Source organism: Papaver somniferum, chromosome 1 (assembly GCF_003573695.1).
Source record: "Papaver somniferum cultivar HN1 chromosome 1, ASM357369v1, whole genome shotgun sequence".
Classification (NCBI taxonomy): domain Eukaryota; kingdom Viridiplantae; phylum Streptophyta; class Magnoliopsida; order Ranunculales; family Papaveraceae; genus Papaver; species Papaver somniferum.
The window spans coordinates 153,126,269-153,146,445 of NC_039358.1; the positions used below are offsets into that span (position 1 = coordinate 153,126,269).

General features: G+C 35.9%; 1 long non-coding RNA gene and 1 pseudogene across 5 annotated transcripts; one reads left to right on the forward strand and one right to left on the reverse strand.

Annotated features, from left to right (window-relative positions):
• Positions 1 to 852: 852 nt before the first annotated feature.
• LOC113304870 lies at positions 853 to 5,479 on the reverse strand. Of its 5 annotated transcripts, XR_003338467.1 has the most exons (9): positions 5,414 to 5,479; positions 5,021 to 5,149; positions 3,823 to 3,936; positions 3,369 to 3,497; positions 2,307 to 2,388; positions 2,153 to 2,215; positions 1,687 to 2,076; positions 1,386 to 1,486; positions 853 to 1,227 (listed from the first exon to the last, which is right to left on the reverse strand). It is a non-coding gene; the product is annotated as an uncharacterized LOC113304870 (long non-coding RNA). The 5 variants fall into 5 exon arrangements; XR_003338463.1 differs by having other exon boundaries at positions 1,687 to 2,215; XR_003338466.1 differs by having other exon boundaries at positions 853 to 1,239; positions 1,687 to 2,215.
• Positions 5,480 to 5,749: 270 nt separating this feature from the next.
• LOC113304890 lies at positions 5,750 to 10,068 on the forward strand (annotated as a pseudogene).
• The last annotated feature ends 10,109 nt before the right edge of the window (positions 10,069 to 20,177 follow it).

Sequence of the window (20,177 nt, forward strand, 5' to 3'; positions counted from 1 at the left end):
TCTGATGCACATGATCGAATGAAGAAATATGCTGATTCTCATAGAACTGAACGAGAGTTTTCAGTTGATGATTTTGTTTATCTACATCTTCAGCCTTACAGATAGATAACAGTTTCTAATCAATCTTTTTCGAAGCTATCACCTCGTTTTTGTGGCCCTTTTAAAGTTCTTGAGAAAATTGGAACGGTGGCGTATAAACTGGACTTGCATGTCACTAGCAGAATACATCCGGTATTCCATGTCTCACAGTTAAAACTGAAAATAGGTCATACTACTGCTGTTGAAGCTACATTGCCTACTGTTATTGACTATGATAAATGGGAGCCAGAAGAAATTTTAGACAAACAAATGTATAAGAAAGGAAACCGAGCTGCTACAAAGTGGTCGATCAAATGGAAGGGTCACTCCAAAGACGATGCAACTTGGGAAGATGCTTATGATCTCATTGCGCGTTTTCCAGAATTAGAGGCTTTAGGACAAGCCTTGTCTCAGGCAGGCTTGGATGTTGCGATGCCGACTCCTAGTATTTGGGTTCTTTACGTAATTAGTGTTTAGTTTCCTAGTTTTACAGGTTTCCTTAGTTAGTTGCTTGCTTATCAAGTCTATTAAGCTATAAATAGCTCTAGTTTAAGCTTGTACGGGACGGTTATCATCAATATTAAGAAGTTGTTTCGTTAATTCTCAAAGGCAGAGGCTGCTCACCCCATATCAAAGGGCTTTATCCTTGTTTTTGAGTTCTTTTGCAGTTTAAATCCAGTGTAAAGGTTTAAGACCCTAACATGCACAAAGACTCTTGATTAGAGAAGAGGTTATGTCAAGTAAATGACTACACTCAGAGGTGAACACATGATATTCACAGGAAGCCATACAAACCCAAATTATAAGGCTACAATATGAAAGAATTGAAAATATGACCATTACAAGTAGAAGAGAAATATGTGAAATAAAGAGGATACATGTTGTCTAACATAAGTTTTTAACCATAACTGAGCTGAGAAATTTTGCACACTGATAGTACACTAAGCGTGTGCCTAGAAAAAAAGGTTAGAATGGAAAAGCTAGAGGCAAAGTAATCTTACCATTAAACATCTGGTCCTACGGATTTCAGAAAAAGATATTGCTTAACCACATGATTTGTCCTACATATGGCTCACATCAACTGAATAGAAAACAATATGAGTTGTCTTACAACTGCTTCTCAACTTCCTCCCATTCATGACCCCATACCTGAAACACAATCTGAGATAATTTATACAACTAATAATAAAAGTATAAAGAACCATAAATTACCGCTTACCACTTCCTTATATGTTAAAGACCAAAACTCAATGATGAAACCTGATAATTTCCAAAGACTCCCAACTAAGAAAATGATAAATCTGTACCTATGTATGTTCGCTTGTAATGTTCAGTTCAGTTGCATTGCTGAAGATGTAATTTGTTTTTGGCAGAGGATGGTCTCCGGTGTCTCCTAAGGAGAAGCCACCTGCCAAAACACAACAATAGACTGCAGTAATTGCTGAAGCCCTAATTTACATCTAATTGAAACCTAATAGTGAGCATCCTCTGCCAAAACAAAAATATCTTCAAGAACGAAATCAAAACCAATCAACTTTCATAATCAGATACACCTCAAACTGAAACGATGCCTTAAAAAATCAATGCAATAAGAGAGTTGAAATATACCAATACATAGATGAGTGAGGAAAATAAGATGGTATAACATCTGCCAAGATAAGAATCAGCAACACATGAAGTCGATAATGGAAGCATACATACGAAACAGGACCAAGCATTGATATTCACTGCAACTGTTGCAGTAGACAGTCTGCCAAAGCTACCAACTGTGATAACACTAGTAACAAATTTCCAATCCACCAAATTTGTTATATACAACTTAGCATCTGATCATGGTGTACTCCTTGTTTCGTTATGAGTTACACCCTCGGAAAGTTCTTCTAATAATTTTCAGGTCAAGAGCAATTTGTTTCTGATAAGTGATATTAATTGCACCTGACCACTGATAGCTCATTGCTCTATTCTTCTGGCCAAGAGCAGTCTTAACTTTGGAGTCATCTGCAGTAAACAGAATTGATAAATCATTCATCATGGTAATATTGATAAAGCAATGAACAATGAGAAGCAGTAAGACCAAGGATGGCTTAGCTCATTGTGCTGTTATGCTGGCCAAGAGCAAGCTTAGCTTTGGAGTCATCTGCAGTAAACAGAACTGATAAATCATTCATCATTGGGATATTGGTGAAGCAATGAACTAATGAGAAGCAGCAAGACCAAGGATGGCTTACCTATGATCAAAGCCCTGAAAAGAAGCTTAGCTGTAATAGCCTCAGCAATGAACATTACGGTCTCACCTAGCTGCAACATGAGCTGTATCAAATGCACCAAAAACAAAACACAAAATATAAGATCAACATTGAAACAACAAAATAATCATTGCCAATAATGAAGGCAGTAAGACCACTTGGTACCAAGCCTGCTCAAACTGCTTCAAATCAGCTATTGCGAAACACATGACTGTATGTTCAGCAAAACAGTTACTTCCAAAACAATTTTTGAAGCTAAAAGGCAAGGTAATTGACATAGGATACTATTAGACTGCTTGTTCATCAAAAAATTTCCTTTTCTACCCTATTTTTTATTCGTCACGCTTCTGTGATCCATCAGTAATCACTAACATGATTTAAGATTTTGCTCTATAAATTCCAGCGTCCCAACTCTAAAACAATTGCTTTGAATAGTAAATCATTATACTTATAAATCTTTATTTTCAAGCTACCTAAGAATAGTATAAACTAAGAGTTCACAGTAATCAAAGGGAGTTATGGGGCTCGAAAATCCCAAACTCATAAGGACGGATAAATAACCTATATATGCAATTACAGCAAAACCCATCTTTACGTGTCACAAACTTGCTAATAATAAATTCCTATGAAGACAATGTGTAAAGCCTGGATTTAGAGACACCTACCATCACTATGCTAACTCCACAACTCATAAAGTTTGGTCATGACTTTTTTTTTATTCCTCGGCTATAATTAATGTGATAGATTCTGTGATAGAATCTGATTTAATAGGCCGGATTCTAAGTATTCCTTTTACTTTAAACACAGTTAACATGTGAAGGGATTATTACAGACAGATTTTCAAAGATAAAAAGGGGAAAGAAAAATCTACTTGGGATCTTGTCAGGCTCATATTCGTCATTTTTTCCAGCATACAGAAACGTCTTACAGAGTAGTCAAAACCAAATATTGCTGAAGCATTGAATCCTAATTTAAATACAGAGAGGAACCGAAATTTATTTCCTGAGACTGTATTTCAATATACTCAAGCCTTATTATACATACCTTGCCATTAAAGAAACTGTGAAGAAGCCAACACATCTTGATCGAATAGAATGCAGCTTTTGTTGTTCGATCAAGTTGAATCCATCTTTTGTTGGTAGCAAGATATTCTGATGTTCCAATAACAAAGAACTGCATGGCAATCGGGAGCGAGTCAGAATCAGACATCATACCACGATCAATAAGGCCATGAAAGTTCCCTAATGTTGGATGTCTAAATTATTTCCTTTAATCTGCACTTTTCCTAAGCCAATTACTTAATTATATTATCAACCATTAACTACTTCCACTTGGCTGTGAGATTATTTTTTGAAACAATATACAATAACAAATGGTAGACACCTATGAAATGTAGATGGACTATCTCCAAAATAGCATCAAATGTTTGGACCCGATATATAATGAACACAATATAATAGAATCTTAACTGTAACATTAAAAAGTAAAATACATATACCTGTTCAATGTCGTTCTCGGTCCATGAATTAAACCACAATCTATGTTTGCAGTAATAGTTCATACTGTTACTGGGCTCCATTGAGAAGAACTGGTTGGGATTCAAGTTCCACTTCTGCCAAATGGATGTCATTGTATGAATATGTAGCCGAAGAATATGCATAAGCTACCTCGAAAAATCAGCATTTAAGTAACAAAGGAAATGAACCTAATGCAAAATATAAGATGCAAGAGATATTTTCTACAAATTTCAGGCTGTATGAATCATCTCCCAATGAAATTACGGAAATTGCACCAAAATTTCAAAACCCAAAACAAACAAACAAAACAAATAAAAACAAATATAAATAAATTTAGAAGAAGATACACAAAATTGTAATGCATAAACCTTTAATTAAGGACATTAAAATGAAAAAACCTAAGTTTCTGCTCTTTGAAACTCAGCTTGATCCTGATTCACTAAATTAATCTCTCCCATCAAATGAAACCGGAGATCTGTCAACCAAGATTCCATGAGTTGACACCGGGTTTATCAAATGCAAATCATCTATTTTCATACGCAGGGAATAGATATTTGTCGAGATGTATATTTTGAGTTATGTATTATTGCAAAATTTTACTAAACAATTTAGCCTCAGTATATTAGATCGAACAGGTGGACTTGTAGCAATATTAATGTTCTGTATCCATTTAGATTATCTAAGCAACCATGATGTTTATAAGTTTATTATATCATTTTTCTTTCAGCTCCACAATTTGGTTGGAGAATATAAGCATATGAGCTAACCTAAAAAGAGGTAGTAATAGACTTGTAGCAATATGAAGTTGTAGAAATGTTGTTAATGAACACCTTAACTTTATTCAAAAACACAAAGAATATCTTGAACGTTCAAGCTTTAGTCTCCATAGCCTGAGATGGTACAAATAGCTACCGAAAACCTCTACTACTAACATTACCATTTCCAGGTAATGGCTACAAAGATTAGCTGAATCATGGTAATAAACGCTACACAATAACATGATGACAAAGATTACCCGGATATGCAGGCATTTAAATATTTTAACTACAACTAAGTTGAGATCCTAGCATAAGATAGTTGACAAATACATCAAGTCAGAAAGAACAATCAAAACACATAACATCCAAAAGGGTATATTGCGTGTACAGGTCATTTTCATAAAAGATATATACACTGTACCTGCAAGAGTGGCAAATATATCCTTTAGTCCGTATCTTGCTCATGAAATATTTATACACCATCAATAATCCCGTCAACACAGTTTCTGGTATTCCATGATTCACTAATTGAACAACTCCGTAACAACTCCTGTAAAACAAAGTTAACAAATAAGCAAGATTTTTAGGAGCAATAAAAAAAATTTCAACAAAATCATAAAACTAATAAGGTGGAGTGACTCAATAATTGATAAATCAGGGTTTAAACCAATAAGTTGAAGCTAAAAACCCTAGAAATTGATAACCCGATAAAACAATAACTCTGCCCAAACCTAAATCATAAGTTGCAGAAATCTCACGTATCTTATTAGAATACATACAAAGGAGACAAATCAGGGTTTGCTGAGATCAATACCTTTTCAAATCTGGATTCTGTACTGCCTTTCAGAGAGGAGAGGAAAACGGATCGGTGGAAAAAAAGGATCGGCGGAAAAAAATAACAGAAAATGGTTTGTTTGGTGTCCCACGAAAATTTCAATTTACAGTGAAATGACAAAAATAACCCTCCGCGTTTTCAGTCACCACTTTAAACAGTTGTCATTCGTAATAAAACCAGGGGCAAATTCGACATATGCACTGGACGAAAGACCTGCATACCCCTCCGTGTTTTGGAGTTTCCTTATTAGTTTGTCGTAGATTATAGAAAAACCAGTGGCAAAATACAACACTGTCCATATTTTCACTTCCAGTTCCAGAAGAATTGTTCTTCTTCTTTTCTCTATTCTTCCATCGAAATTTCTTCGATTTCCTCTCATTCCTTATCAATCGTGAGTAATCCGAAACTCATCACAATAAGATGAAGAGAGCATTTGGAATTTCAAACAGGGTTAAATCGGAACTGATTCAACAACAACAAAAATGGTATGTAAAACCTAAAACAACACAGAAAAACCTAACTCGTAGATTTATCGGAGAACCCTTTATTCAGTCTCGTTCTTTTTGTTCAAAAAATGATTTTCCTAGACCTAGAGAGATTACCAAATTGTTTACTGTGAAAGATCCTTCTGCTAGTTATAGATTTGATGAAGAACCCAATTTCATTTTCGATGTATCTAAGTTAAGAGATAAATTACTTGAAAATGCTTCTGATTTGGTGAAGATTGAAGGAATTTTGGATTCTAGTTATTTGTTTCCAAGACATGGGAGTTCGGCTTTTATTGAGTTGCTTAATCAGCTTATGTCACGGCCTCAATTAGCTCTGCAGGTATAAATTTTGATAACTTTTTAGGGTTGATGTAGCTTTAAGTGTGAATGAGTATTATGATGTAATTGTGTATGATTTTGCAGGTGTTTAGTTGGAGATTTGAAAAAAATCATGAAGGTTGGGCTATGGAAACGGAGGAATATGCCAAAGGGATTGTGATTTCTGGTAGAGTTAAGGATGTTGACCTTGCTGTTGAGTTGTTTATGGAAGCTGCTAGTATGGGGAGGAGGACGACTTCAACATATAGTGCTTTAATGTCAGCATATTTGTACAATGGTCTGGATTGGAAATGTCGGAAGTTGTTTATTGAAATGAAGAAAGAAGTTGTTCCTACTATTGTTACTTATAACATTTTGACTTCACTCTATGGTCGATTGTGTTTGGTACCTTACATGGAGAGGATATTTTTGGAGATAAAGGAGGCGAACCTCTCTCCTAATATAACTACTTATAACAATCTTATTTCTGGGTATGTTACTGCTTGGCAATTTGATAAAATGGAGTGGATGTATGCATTCATGGAACAAGGACCTGTCAAACCTGATATTAAAACCCATTTGTACATGCTTCGAGGTTATGCGCATTGGAAGAAAGTGGATAAGATGGAGAGTATTTATGAATTGGTTAAGGATCATGTAAATGAGAAAGATGTGGTACTAGTAAGAACCGTGATTGCGCATACTGTGATTCTTCTGACCCTGATAGGGTTAGGAAGATTGAAGCATTGATGAAGATTATTCCGGAAGAGGATTATAGGGCTTGGTTACATGTGAAGCTAATTAACGTTTATGCCCAAGAGAACTTGATAGAACGCATGCAGAGTTACATCAATGATGCTTTTAATCGTAACACTAGGGTTGTAACAAAGAATGTGATGTTATCAATCATAGCAAGTTTTTTCCGTTGCAATGCTGTGGAAGAGCTGGCAAAATTTGTGAAGCAGGCTGAGTCTGCTAGATGGAGGATCTGCCGATCCTTGTATCATTGTAAGATGGTCATGTATTCATCACAAAATCAGCTGGAGGAAATGGGAAAAGTTCTTGAAGAGATGGAACAATCTAATATTGACCCATCAAAGAAAACATTCTTGATTATGTACAGGGCCTACCCGGATTATGGTTACAGAACCAAAGTAGAGCAGGTAGTTGGAGCAATGTTCAAGCATGGATTTGAAATTCCCGGGGATGCTTTCTCATCCTAAAGCACCCTAGATTATTGTACTGCGCCATCTTTTTCATGCCGAGGCTATGTCCATTCGCTTCAGCTAATCATTGGATATGATATTTCACACTAGGGTAGAGAACTTCAGAGCTAGAAACAAAGCACAAGTAAGGGTTTTTTTCTCGTGTTGTTAAGGGCAGTTTAAGATTCGTTTTCTTCCAATATTACTTCCTTTGCCAAATTGGACACTTAAGTGCTGTTTAAAGATTCCAAAACTTATAAGGACTCATGTTGTCTCGAAGCAGGATGCCTACAGGCACTCATGTTTAGGGGCCTGGAAGTGATTTCAGCTGAAATGCATTCCTCGTTAGTGCGTGGCCTCGTATAGGTAAGTTTTATTGCTTATGTCGTAATTCTGGCCTTAATTTCCATTTTCAGCGGCATTTACGCTTTCATCCTCAGATTATTTCAGTTTAAAGAAAAAGTCTACTTACTTTTGTTTACTGTTTCAAATTTAATTCCCCGTATACCCTTTACATTTCAGTAACCATTCCAAACTTTCGTTGCTTCAGTTATTCAATTGCTTCTGCACTTGAATTTTCGTTCTGATTCAGTCATTCTATTTCCATATTCCTTGTGCAGCAAGGCTGCTACTGATTTGTACCAATTTTAATGTTTAGACTGAGAGCCTTAAACTTCTAGCACTTGCAGTTTTAGTTGATGCACCCCATAGTTTATCAGTCTTTCATCAATCAGTAGTTAGGTCAGGTTGTTTCAGTAAAGTGTTCCTGGAGTCCTTTTTGTTTTGTTTTGTTTTGTATTGTTTGCACTTTTTGTTTTCTCCAGTAATTATTAGGTCATGTTGTTTTATTTTGGGGAGGTGTTCTATTTGCCTTTATCTTTGCGGAAATGGGTCTTTATTTTTTGAACTTGTCGTTGGTTGTGCACTTGATGTGAGACTGCTCATGAATCTTTGGAGGCTTGTGCACTCAATGCGATACCAGGAGTTATGTTATATAGACAATTACACCACCACCACCCCAGTTGTGCAACATCTTTGTGATTACTTGTTATTTGGTAAGATGAAACACTAGTGTTTTTTTTTTCTAGTTGGCTTTATTTTGGGTGCTCCCTTCCTTGGTAGTTGGAGATGTATATATATTAACAGGATGAATGCTTCCGTCAGCATTTTCTTCTTCTGGTTTTCTTCTTTCAGAGTGATTTGATAAGCAAATTAAGTGTGGGTGAAATCTTAATGATGTGTAAAGCACTCATATGGTGCATACCAATATGATAATCAAGTTGTACTCCTCTGTAGATAAGCCCCAGCATCATCCCAAATCGGGTGCTGCTTAAATCAAGCATACTGTGTCTTACATGTCAGCTAATGGTAACATGATCTTCTAGTTTTCCTGTTGCATAATATTATCTGTTTTGTTATTTGCACCCACTTACCAGAGTACTCCTGGGGGAACTCAGAATGAGAGCGATCCAAATAATACAACTGTGGGTAACTTTATCTGACATCAGGTCTATAACAATTTCATTTTAACATATTACTGACCTTTTTTTAACAACACCAGATATTTGTTGGTGGTTTGGACTCTAATGTCACTGAGGAAAACTTGAGACAAGTTTTTAGCCAATTTGGAGAGATATCCCATGTGAAAATACCTGTAGGAAAACGCTGTGGGTTTGTTCAGTTTGATAATAGGTAAAAGGATTTAGTCTTAGTCCATTTGCAACCTCTAACTGGAAGCTTTGCGGTCCCTCTAATTTTGCTGTATTAATTGCATATGGTTGCTTCAGGACTTGTGCAGAGGAGGCTTTGCTGATGTTAAATGGAAGTCAATTGGGTGGTTCAAACATCCGACTTTCATGGGGACGCAGTCCATCAAATAAACAGGTAGCTTTATGTCCCTTCTGCTTAAATATTGCTCTATTTAAGTGCTACATCCATGACTGACAAACTAACCTGCCTAAATTTAGGATCAATCCAGTGGTATGGTTCAGCAACATGCAGATCCAAACCAGTGGCCTGCTGCAGCTGGTAATATGTACGGACACAATGGAGGTTATGAAGCCTATGGATATGTTTCAGCTGCTCAAGATCCTAACATGTATTCTTACCAAGGCTATGGTGGTCCTGGATATGGTAACTATCAACAGCACCAACAGCATTTATGATCTCGTTCTTTCTCTCATTTTCTGATTATAAGTTTCAACATCTAATTTATCATGTAAATTATAGCCAAGATAATAACTCTCGAACTTAATTTTGTTTTTGCTTCTTCCAGTGACCTGATCAGATAGCCAGTATCAATGTGGTGGGCAGATAAAAGCTATATTTTTCGGAGTAAAGAAGAGGTCAGGTCTCAGTAGTCTAATGGGCGTTTCATGTATTAGTTAGAGCTCCTATATGCCCATTTCCTGCTGCCTGATGAATGGAACTGCTAGCTGTGTATGCTTTATCTTGAAGAGATTGTTATTTTCTGGGTTTTTCGTTTTTCTTTCTGGTTTTGTCTGTGTATGCTTTATCTTTCTTGTGGTGATGCTTGTGAGCTTCAAGCGATGACAACATTATGTGACATTATATCTGGTTTGAAAAGTCAAGTATGAACTTTTCTTGTTTTTCTTTTTTTTTTTGATGGGATTTTATCATGTTGAAATTTCGGTTTTTTCTCGTTTAATCCCGAGTTATATTGTAAGATCTGAGTTTGATCAAATGTATCTCAGTGTCTAACCTAGTCCGACCTAGGATTAATTTTGGGGTGAAACCAAGAATCCAGCATGGACCTTTCATCTGGACGGAAACGTCTTCGAAAACTAACCTAGATGTTGTAATGTCATTTATAAATGCATTACCAAGAATATTGCAACAAGAATGAAGTTTGTTTTGAAAGGTTTAGTAAGTTCCAATCAATCTGCCTTTTATATATGGAAGATCTATCCAAGACAACTAGCTCATGAGATTGTAAGGAATTATTATCACAAGACTAAGGGGTCTCCTAGGTGTGCTTTGAAAATAGATCTTCAAAAGACTTATGACACAGTGAGTTGGGAGGCCATTAGAGCTGCTATGGAGAAATTTGGATTTTTAAGTAAATTTATTGAATGGATTATCGTTTGCATTTCTTCTTCAAGATTTTCAGTTATGGTGAATGGTTCTCCATATGTATTTTTTTGGAGCTCATATAGGAATAAGACAAGGGTGTCCTTTGTCATCATACTTGTTTGTGATGGTGATGGAAGTTCCTAGTGTATTGTTGAAGCAGCAAGTTACTTCTGGCTCTTATGGTCTGCACCCAAAGTGCAAAATTACTCAACTGACACATCTTTGTTTTTGCAGATGATACCCTAATTTTCTTTAAGGGCAATGAGAAGTCTGCTCAGGTTCTTGTTATTGTGCTTGCTAGATTCAGTAAGTTCTCTGGGTTAGTCAGTAATAATCAGAAGACTTCAAATTTTTCTTCTGTTGTTGATTAGAGATTTATGGATGCTATTATTAATTGCTTATCTTGCTCTAAAGGAAATTTTCATGTGAGATACTTAGGGGTTCCTTTAATATCCACCAGACTTTCTTATGTGGATTGCCTCCCACTTATTGACAAGGTAACAAAGAAAGTCAAATCTTGGAAAGCAAAACATATGGCTTTTGATGGCAGATTATTGTTAATAAGACATGTTTTAAGTGGAATGGTATATTTATGGTTCACATGTTTTGTGCTGCCCAAAAGAGTTATAAAAGAGCTAAATACTATATTTAAAAGGTGTCTATGGTCTGGATCATAGCTAGAGAGGAAACATAACCCAGTAAGTTGGATTTAGATTTGCACCGAAGAGAAGGTTGGTGGGCTTGGAATTAAAAATATGGAAGTCACCAATGTTGCTGCAAATTTAAGGCATATATGGGATATTAATTCTGGTAAAGAGACAATGTGGACTCATGCAAATCTTATAAAAGGCAGATATTTTTGGTCTTTAAATGTCCCTCAAGATTGTTCTTGGAGTTGGAGAAGAATTCTTGAGTGTAGAAGTATTGCTCAACAATTCATGGTGTCTGTATTGGTAATGGAGAAACTAGTAGTTTCCTTTATGGTTTCTGGCATCAAAGAGGAAGAGTTTGTGATTGGCTACCTGCTGAGTGTATTCAGGATATGTGTGAAAAAATCCAAGATGACTCTTGCAGATTGTATGAAGGATAATTACTGGAGTTTTCCTAATTGCAGTCGTAATGTGGATTGTCCTAGTTCTTCTCAGTTGCTGAGAGAGGAATTTGATAACAGAGATGCAGATCTTCCTATTTGGAAATCTAGTATTAAAGGTGAATTTTATATGCATCACACTTACAAAGCTCTTTGTGGTAATGTTGTTGAGGTAACTTGGCACAAAATTATTTGATTCAAGAATAGAATCCCAAGACATTCCTTTATTTTCTAGGTTGCTATTTTGAGGAAGTTACAGAGGTGGGGTTTGACTGAGAATGCTAGTTGTTTACTTTGTGAAGCTGACATTGAGGATGAAGACCACTTATTTTTTGAATGCCCTTTCTCAAAATCTATTTGGATTGGCCTTTTAATCAAAATGGGGTGTACCAGAGCACCTGGAGCTAATTGGGAAGCAGAATTGCAGCGGTGTATTGATACTTTCAGAGGGATGGAGCTATTGCTTGTTTGCGGAAACTCTGCCTCAATAGTTTTGTTTGTCACATATGGAGAGAAAGAAATAAAAGAGCTCTTTCTACTCAAAGCACCGGTGCTGATGGAGTTAGCTACCTGATAGTTAATGATGTCAGATTGAAATGTATCTCTGCAAATCTTGTAGAGTTGGACAAACCTCAGGTTAGGGATCTGATGGATGGATGGATGAGGGATAACCCTGCTAATCAATCTAAGAAAATAGTACCTTGTTCTTGGCTACCTCCCAGTGAGAATGAAGTTATGATCAACATAGATGGATCAAGGAAGGATGATTCAGGTGGTAGTGGAGCTATTATAAGAAATCATCTAGGTACCGCTATTGTTGCTGCTTAAGGAGGCTAATTCCCTGATATTGTGGTTGCTCATGAACTTCAGGGTGATGAATTAGGCTTCAAACTAGATAAATTTAAAAGATTAAACGTCTTCATGTCAGTACATATTCAACGGTGGTCTACAAGTTGCTTACTGCTAAGAATCCCTCCCCTTCCTGGAATGTTCTTCACATATGGAGACGTATGGTGATGATTAAGACTAAAATTTGAGGCAATTAGATATTCTTATGTCTTTCGTGAAACGAACAGGACCGCTGTCACCTGGAAAATATTCATCCCAGTGGCAGTTTTGTTGAAGTCGATCCAAGCAGTTTTGACAACAAATCGATAAGTATTATAGAGGAGGATAGTAATCGTAAAGTCTATTTTAGACAGTAATTTATTTTTATTTTTTATTTTTTATTTTTTTCTGTTAGTTGCTTGTAAGTTTCTGGGTTCTCCTTAAACCCTATGGAATGTGTCAAAACCAAAAAATAGAAGAAGAAAAAAAGTGTTAAGGTGACTTGAAAAGGAAATCAATCCATATTGATTCTTCATTTTTCTACCGATCCATTTTACAATCGAGATGCAACAATCTACTGGGTTGCAAACCCGATAATTTTTGAAGAAACTTGTTTGTCATGGTTAGGGGCCTTAGGGCTAAAAAATCATGACAACAATTACAAGCTAAAGCGGGCTTGAGAAATAAAATGATATATAAGGGTGAGAAACGGATGGGACACTGCAGATTGAGGCCACTCATGTCTAGTCCATCACCGCGTCAAGTTTCTCACCCAACGGATTTGACATCTTGGGGTGAGAGAACTGAACGCAAGTGGATTTATGGATTTAAATAGTCCCAAAGTAAAAAATTAAGAACAAAATGATACCTAATTTCAGAAACTGATTTAAGGTTTCAATTACATAATCGTTATTTAACTAGCTAATTCAGTCGTAGCCTTTTGACCACTGAACATTTTGCCTAAGAAGATTCAAGAAAATGAAGCTAGAGATGCACAACTGAAAAAAGAAATATCGAAATTAATTTCTGCTACAACCAGTATTTGTTGTTTGGGAATTGATTTTAAATAGTACAACCAGTATTTGTTGTTTTGGAATTGAATTTGAATACAAGTTAGATTATAGTGGTCGGATGTCTCATTTAAATTAAGGAGTATAGTAATGAGTACATATTTAGAAAAACACTTGATTCATAACATTTGTAGGTATCAAGTGTCACCAGCGTCCATTCCACTAAATTGACAGATTTGAAAAATCCATCTGCATGCAGTCACCAATAGGCGGATGGGTGGCCATCCGTCAAATTGGCGAACAACGCGATCTCTCTAGTGAGATTATAATGCAAGTTATGATTTTCACCTTTTCTTTCTAATATTGTGTTTCTACTGATTTTCTTCAATAGTTTTCCGCTGTTATGCCTATGTCGACGATAGTAATTCAAGTTTGTAACTAGTTAGCACCAACTTCTTTACCGATCAACAAAATAAAATAAAAATGAATAATGTTTTAGTCGACCTTCTTTAACGATTAACAAAAAAAAATAATGTTATAGTTGGACCTTTGCTTGAGATTTGTGAGAAGTTTACTTGATGAGCATGGGGGCAGAAAAATCATCAACATTTTAAGGTTGTTCATTCAATTCTTCTCCTAGCAATTCTTTGATGTTGCTAGTTTACGATGTTTGAGATTTATGTTTCTGAGTGGCTGACCACGCATTCTAGAAAGGTAACATAAGGAATGGATACAACCTTAGTACTCGATTGATAACAGCAAATGCACTTGTACTGGAGTTCCATACAAATGGCGAAATTTTAAACACTAAGAGATTCACAAGAACTTTTGAATTCTTGCACAAACATATTTTTTCTATTCTCTACTTCTCTCTCTGGATTAGTTGTTACAGTAATGAAATCAGACTCAGGGTGCTAAAAATTAAACCAAGAAGAATTGAAGAATATGAAGGTATGGAAATAAATGCATTTATGTGCAAACTGTAATGTGCTAAAACTGACACAAGCAAGCAGATTATAAAAAATCATGCATTCCTAATGGAGGCACCTCCACATTATGAATACCATTGTCATCGATACGCACTCCACTGGCCACTTTAAGCTACCCCAGCCCCTAAATCTCCTGGTGTGATCGTCCCTGCTTTAATAGCTTCTGTAACCTTTCTTAGCAAAAGGACAACTCCAATGCGTTTTGATACGACATAAAAAACAACACAAGAGAACATGAAGCAGACACCAAACAATATTAACCTGCCAAATAATTACCACCACGGAGAATGAGAAGAGGCGGAGGGTGGACGGATAGGAGGTAAAACAAGTCATTCTTTATTTGTTGTACCTCTCAAGAACATCTTGACGCTGCATAGTGGTTAGCAGGTTTTTGGTCCGCATTAGAAGCGAGCGGTGACCTTTGTATTCACTTTCTGCCTTCTTCAATACTCCTGTTGATTCATCTGTAAAAGAAAACCATCAGATTTATAATGTCATTATGTGAGGCACATTAATGAAGCTAGGCTATTATATAGAAATGAAAACCTACCAAAAGTTGCCAGCATATTTTCACTTCTTTCAAACCTCCTGAAAATCATTAGTAGGTCAGAGACGATATTTATATAAGCGAAACCAAAGCATATACCCAGAGAAAATCAGCAAACAGTGTGATACTATTAGTTGAAAGAAGTGAAATTGACCTGAACCATCAGTTGACGAGTACGCCTAAGGCTCTCAGTGATGCTTTCTGAAGCATTAGTTATTCTAGCCTTTGTTCTTGAGAAAAAAAAATGCAACAAAATTATAAAATTATAATAGTTCATTAACATATTTGGAAAAGATAACTACGTGAGAGTGTTCACCCTAGAAACTGCAGCCGACATCGGGGAAATGGTATTTCCTTTCACATTTAACACCGTACAATACAAACAAGTAAGAAAGACCAGATAGTCAATGCAGTCAATGTTGAACTAGTGGCACATAGAGTGAAGTTCAACCATAATTGTCAACTGTTTTAGCAAACTAAGGTCAGTTTATAAATACTGCTAGGTTATAAAAAGTGATACATGCCATGTTTTGCACCATCGTTTTTCGTCTTACAAAGTGATACATGCCACGTGGGAATGCGGTAACACTGGATAACCTACATCATATAAGAAATAAATCTCTATCAACCAAATACAAACATAGTACTTACTGTAAATTGCATCGGAGAATTGTGGACTCCTATCCACCTCCTAAAAGAAGTTCCCTCTATCATCACCAAAATATATTGAAATATTAGCACGGCAGAACTAAGTGACAGAGGATGAAACCACAAATATATTTCCAACTCCAACTGGACAAGTGCATTGGCAACCTTTAAGAAAAATGATTCAACTGTATATATTTATCCTTTGGAATATAATTTCTTGACTTGGAGAGTAATTCTCACTTAGATAGACCTAGGTATTGGGCCTTTTGATTGGGACCCATACCGAAAAACGGATCATAGAGTTGGCTGGTTACTCCAACTAATACTACTTTCATAAAATCAAAACCTTTATTTATTTAAAGCAAAAGAACTCATCACCTTTGTCTGAGCAGCTTTTCTCATATTCGTATGCACTTGCAGATTAGCATTCTTCGGTCCTAAATGTAAACTACAGCCATTAAACATGTAAATAACGGCTTATCCCCACCAAATGAAAATATATAATCCCAAACGAAGAGAGAGACAGAGATAGATAACCTTTGGTACTGGTCCTTCTAAGATTTCATTGTCGATTGAGCGGATTGTACTTGCTCTTCCGTAAGCAACTGCTGTGCGAGAAGTGATAAGTGCATAATTCATATGATTTTAGTATCCACTCCATACTTGCTTTAGCTATTATTCTTGCATATTTTCGTATTATTACTTTGGTTTTCTCTTATTTGTCTCAATTAGGTGAATCATCCAAAAAGGATCTATAAAGTGCTGAAAATATCTAAAAAGAGAAGTATTCCAAGTATCCAAGTGCCCAAGTCCAAGAGAAGTGGAAGAAGTGCGACGAAAAGGAGCAAAACGCTCATAATCAAGACACAAGACAAAGACCTATCTTAACTCATTCAAATTAAGGATTTCTCATCATCATTTTCAAGATAATTGAAAGATAAAAATAATGCAAAAATAATGAGGTCATTCCGAGTTCGGATGAAGAAGTTGTGACCAAAACAGTTTTTATCAAATACCGAAGACAATGAAGTCCGCGAACTGGGTTCGCAGACTTAATTCCGAAAATTTCTACTGGAATTTGAAGTTTGTGGACTGGGTTCGCAAACTTAGGTAGTAGGAAACGTGTATTTACACTTTGGAAGGCCTAAGGTCACGTTTGGAGTCGTTAGGTCATATTTTTGGGTCGGGTTCCTAAACCAAACTAAGTATGTGAAGGCCAAGCTATGTAAACCTATAAAAAGGTATTAGGATAATCAATCGGGGAATCTCTTCTTCTACTTTTATTCTAGGGTTTAGAAACATGAAACCTTTTCTCTTTCTTCTTGTTATGAACTCCATGAACATGAGCTAGAATTTTATTATTGGTTAAAGATGTAGTTGGATTTCACATAACATGATTTTGGGTTTAATGAATTAGTTTTGTCTCATATTTATCGTTCATGATTCTCTGGAAATATAGTTATATGATTGACGTGTTATAACATGATTGAGTATTTGTTTTGTCGAGTTCCAAATTGGTAGAACTCATATTCATATCTATTGCTAGTTTAGGGTTAATCATCGAGCGATAATCCTTGAACACAAGTAGCATAAATATGATTGTAGGTTATAGTGATATATCCTTGTAATCATATGAGAACCATGACCTTTGTTCGAATTGTTTGCGCAATGTATTTCAATTGCATTGATTAGCCTAATTTCATGAATCTTAATGCTCCATGGGAATTGAACTTGATTAGCGCAAGGCGTTAGGTTATTCTTTTGGTAGAATTCATACTTGCATCGTTTTACATGTATGTGTGATGATAAGAGGAAATTGTGGGATATTCTTTCGACTAGGTATCTTACGGCTTTTGGTAATGAGATATTAAATATCAATTCTAGTTATTAAGACAAGAACATGTTAGTGAATGAAAACGAAATCCTTGACCAATATCTTTACATCTTGATTTGAGTGTTTGCTTTGCTTTATTTTTTTTTAGAATAACTTAGTTTATAAAAATCAGAAAATCCCCCCATTATTTTATATAGAAAACTGAAACATATTGACAATCTAGTCCTCTTTGTGGGAACGATCCTTTGTTACTCTTGCTATATTATATATTTTGAGTAGTGAGAAAGTAATTTATTTTTGACGCATACGACAGCGATCAAATTTTGGCGCTGTTGCCGGGGAGGCAGCGGTTGTCATTTGTTTTTGGTTTCTTATTTTTGTTTTTAGTTTTGTTTTTATTTTCTGGTTTTTAACCTTGGTTTGAGAATCTTATTTCAGGTACTTTTTTCTCATGGAAGGAGCGTACTACATGGATGGATACGGTTTTCAACAACCTCAACAATATGACAACTGCCAATTCCAGGGGTGTAATCAAAACCAATTCATTTGTTATGGCCAATATTCCATGGAACCTTGTGGTCCTCATACGTACCAACAACCTTATGGCAGGTATGTGAATGAACAACCACATGGATGGGAGGATTCTTATGCTCGTGAACAACAAGTCTCTAATTTTTTGGACAAATTTTCCAACTTTGTACAACAAGAGTTTCAAAAATCTAAAGAGACTACCGAAGAGCAACTCCAAGAACTTCGTGAAGGTATGGATATCTTGCGAAGAGGCATTGATCAATGTAAGGAAGATATGGATAACTCTAATGTGCATATGGTTTGTGATGAATATTTGATTGATGCTAATGTTGAAAAAGGCCAATCCTTGGGCACTTTCGTTGATAATTGTGTAGCTAACTGAACTCTTGATCTTAATAATGATCATTCACCTATTCAAAAGGATGAGTTCGAGATTATCAACACTAAATTCAGCGAGGACCAATCTTATGTTAACTATGAAAGTGACGGTGATTATGATACATTGCTTGAACCAACTCATGGTGACAACAAAGTGGAGTGTACAATGGAATCTTTTTGGGATCAAGATGAAGACGAAGAGGAATATGATGAAACTTGTGTAGATTACTCAAGCATTGATCTTAATAATGATCAAGAGCCTATTCAAAGGGTGGATCTTTAGGATGATGCATTTTTGAGCGTTCTAAAAAAGTTCCTCATAGTGAAATTTGGACCCACAGTGGAGTATGTGACTTACAACAATGAGGAATATGTTGAGAATGTGACCGTTAAGACCGATATTGTGGAAGACCCAATTGAGCTTGCATATGATTGTAATGATGATGTTAATGTCGAGACTTTGGTTAAGGCAGAAACGGACGAAGAATGGTTGCAAAGTTTGATAGAGGACCATGATATACAAGAGGTAAGTAATTCACTCGAGTTTTTCAAGGATGAAGAGGATTCCGTAATACAAGAGATTGTGATAGGTTTGTCTAACCCTTTGCATATTGATTCTTCTCCTTTACTTCTTATTGGTTTGAATGTATGTGCTTCGAGAATATTGTTGAATGACTTTGTTTCTCGATTTCCGCCTTTAGAGATACTTGATTCTCATACTATGCAAGCTTTGGAACAAGAAACCGTGGAAGTACCCGACTTCTATATTCTTTATACACTTCCAAGTGTGGACAAGAATAAGTGTGGGGGAAGCTTTTATCGGTTAATAGCTTCGTTTCTGTTTTATATTACTAATATTTGTGTGAAGCTAGTGTTTCCAAAACTGGTTTTATGAAAGGATCCCCAACTTTTCAGATTATTGGTGTATGGGGAATTCGTCTTGCAAGTCGGGCTTTGACGACGTTAAACCAAGCGCTTCATGGGAGGCAACCCATCGGTTTTGTATCTCTATCCCTTTTGTTTTTATTTTCTTAGTTCATATCTTGCATTCTCATCTTAGATTTTACAAGTCCCATATCTATAATGAAAGTTTGACGAATTCTCGTCAGAAAATTCTGACTGCACACTTGTTACGAAAATAGCTCTCGAGACTTCATACGGAGTCCGATTTGAGTGGTTGACCCCAACTTTTAAAGAGGACATACATACCTTTATTTTCCAGTCCGGAGGCCATAAAAGTCAGACCATTTATCGAAAATTTGTGCCCTTTTGACATGTTATATAAAAGACGTAGGTGAACAACTTTCGTTTAGGATGTTTTTCCTATTTCCCTACCCATTTGTACAGTTTTCGAGTTATTCAGGGATGTTATGTCAGAAATCAGAATTTTCGGTTTTGAACATTGAGGACAATGTTGAGTTTAAGTGTCGGGGAGTAGTTAAGCATGTTTGGCTTGCATAAAAAAAATAATAAAATAAATCATACTCTTTGATTTCTTGCATTCTTGAGACTTCATCTTTTGGAGTTAATTATGAGCTAATTAGGATGACACTCTAAACCTTTTAAGGTTGAAACAATTCTTACGGCTATAGATTAAGTTCCATTTATTTCAATCCTTAAATATATACGTTCATAATTGAATGTGAAACTAAGCTATGGTAGTCGTTTGAAAGAGTCATCCTCGCAATTAATCATTACTGAATCACTTTCTTTTTATTTTTGCAGTTATATGTTTCTCTAAAGTGATTTGTTGAGATCCTGATACTACCACGGATGTTGTAGCA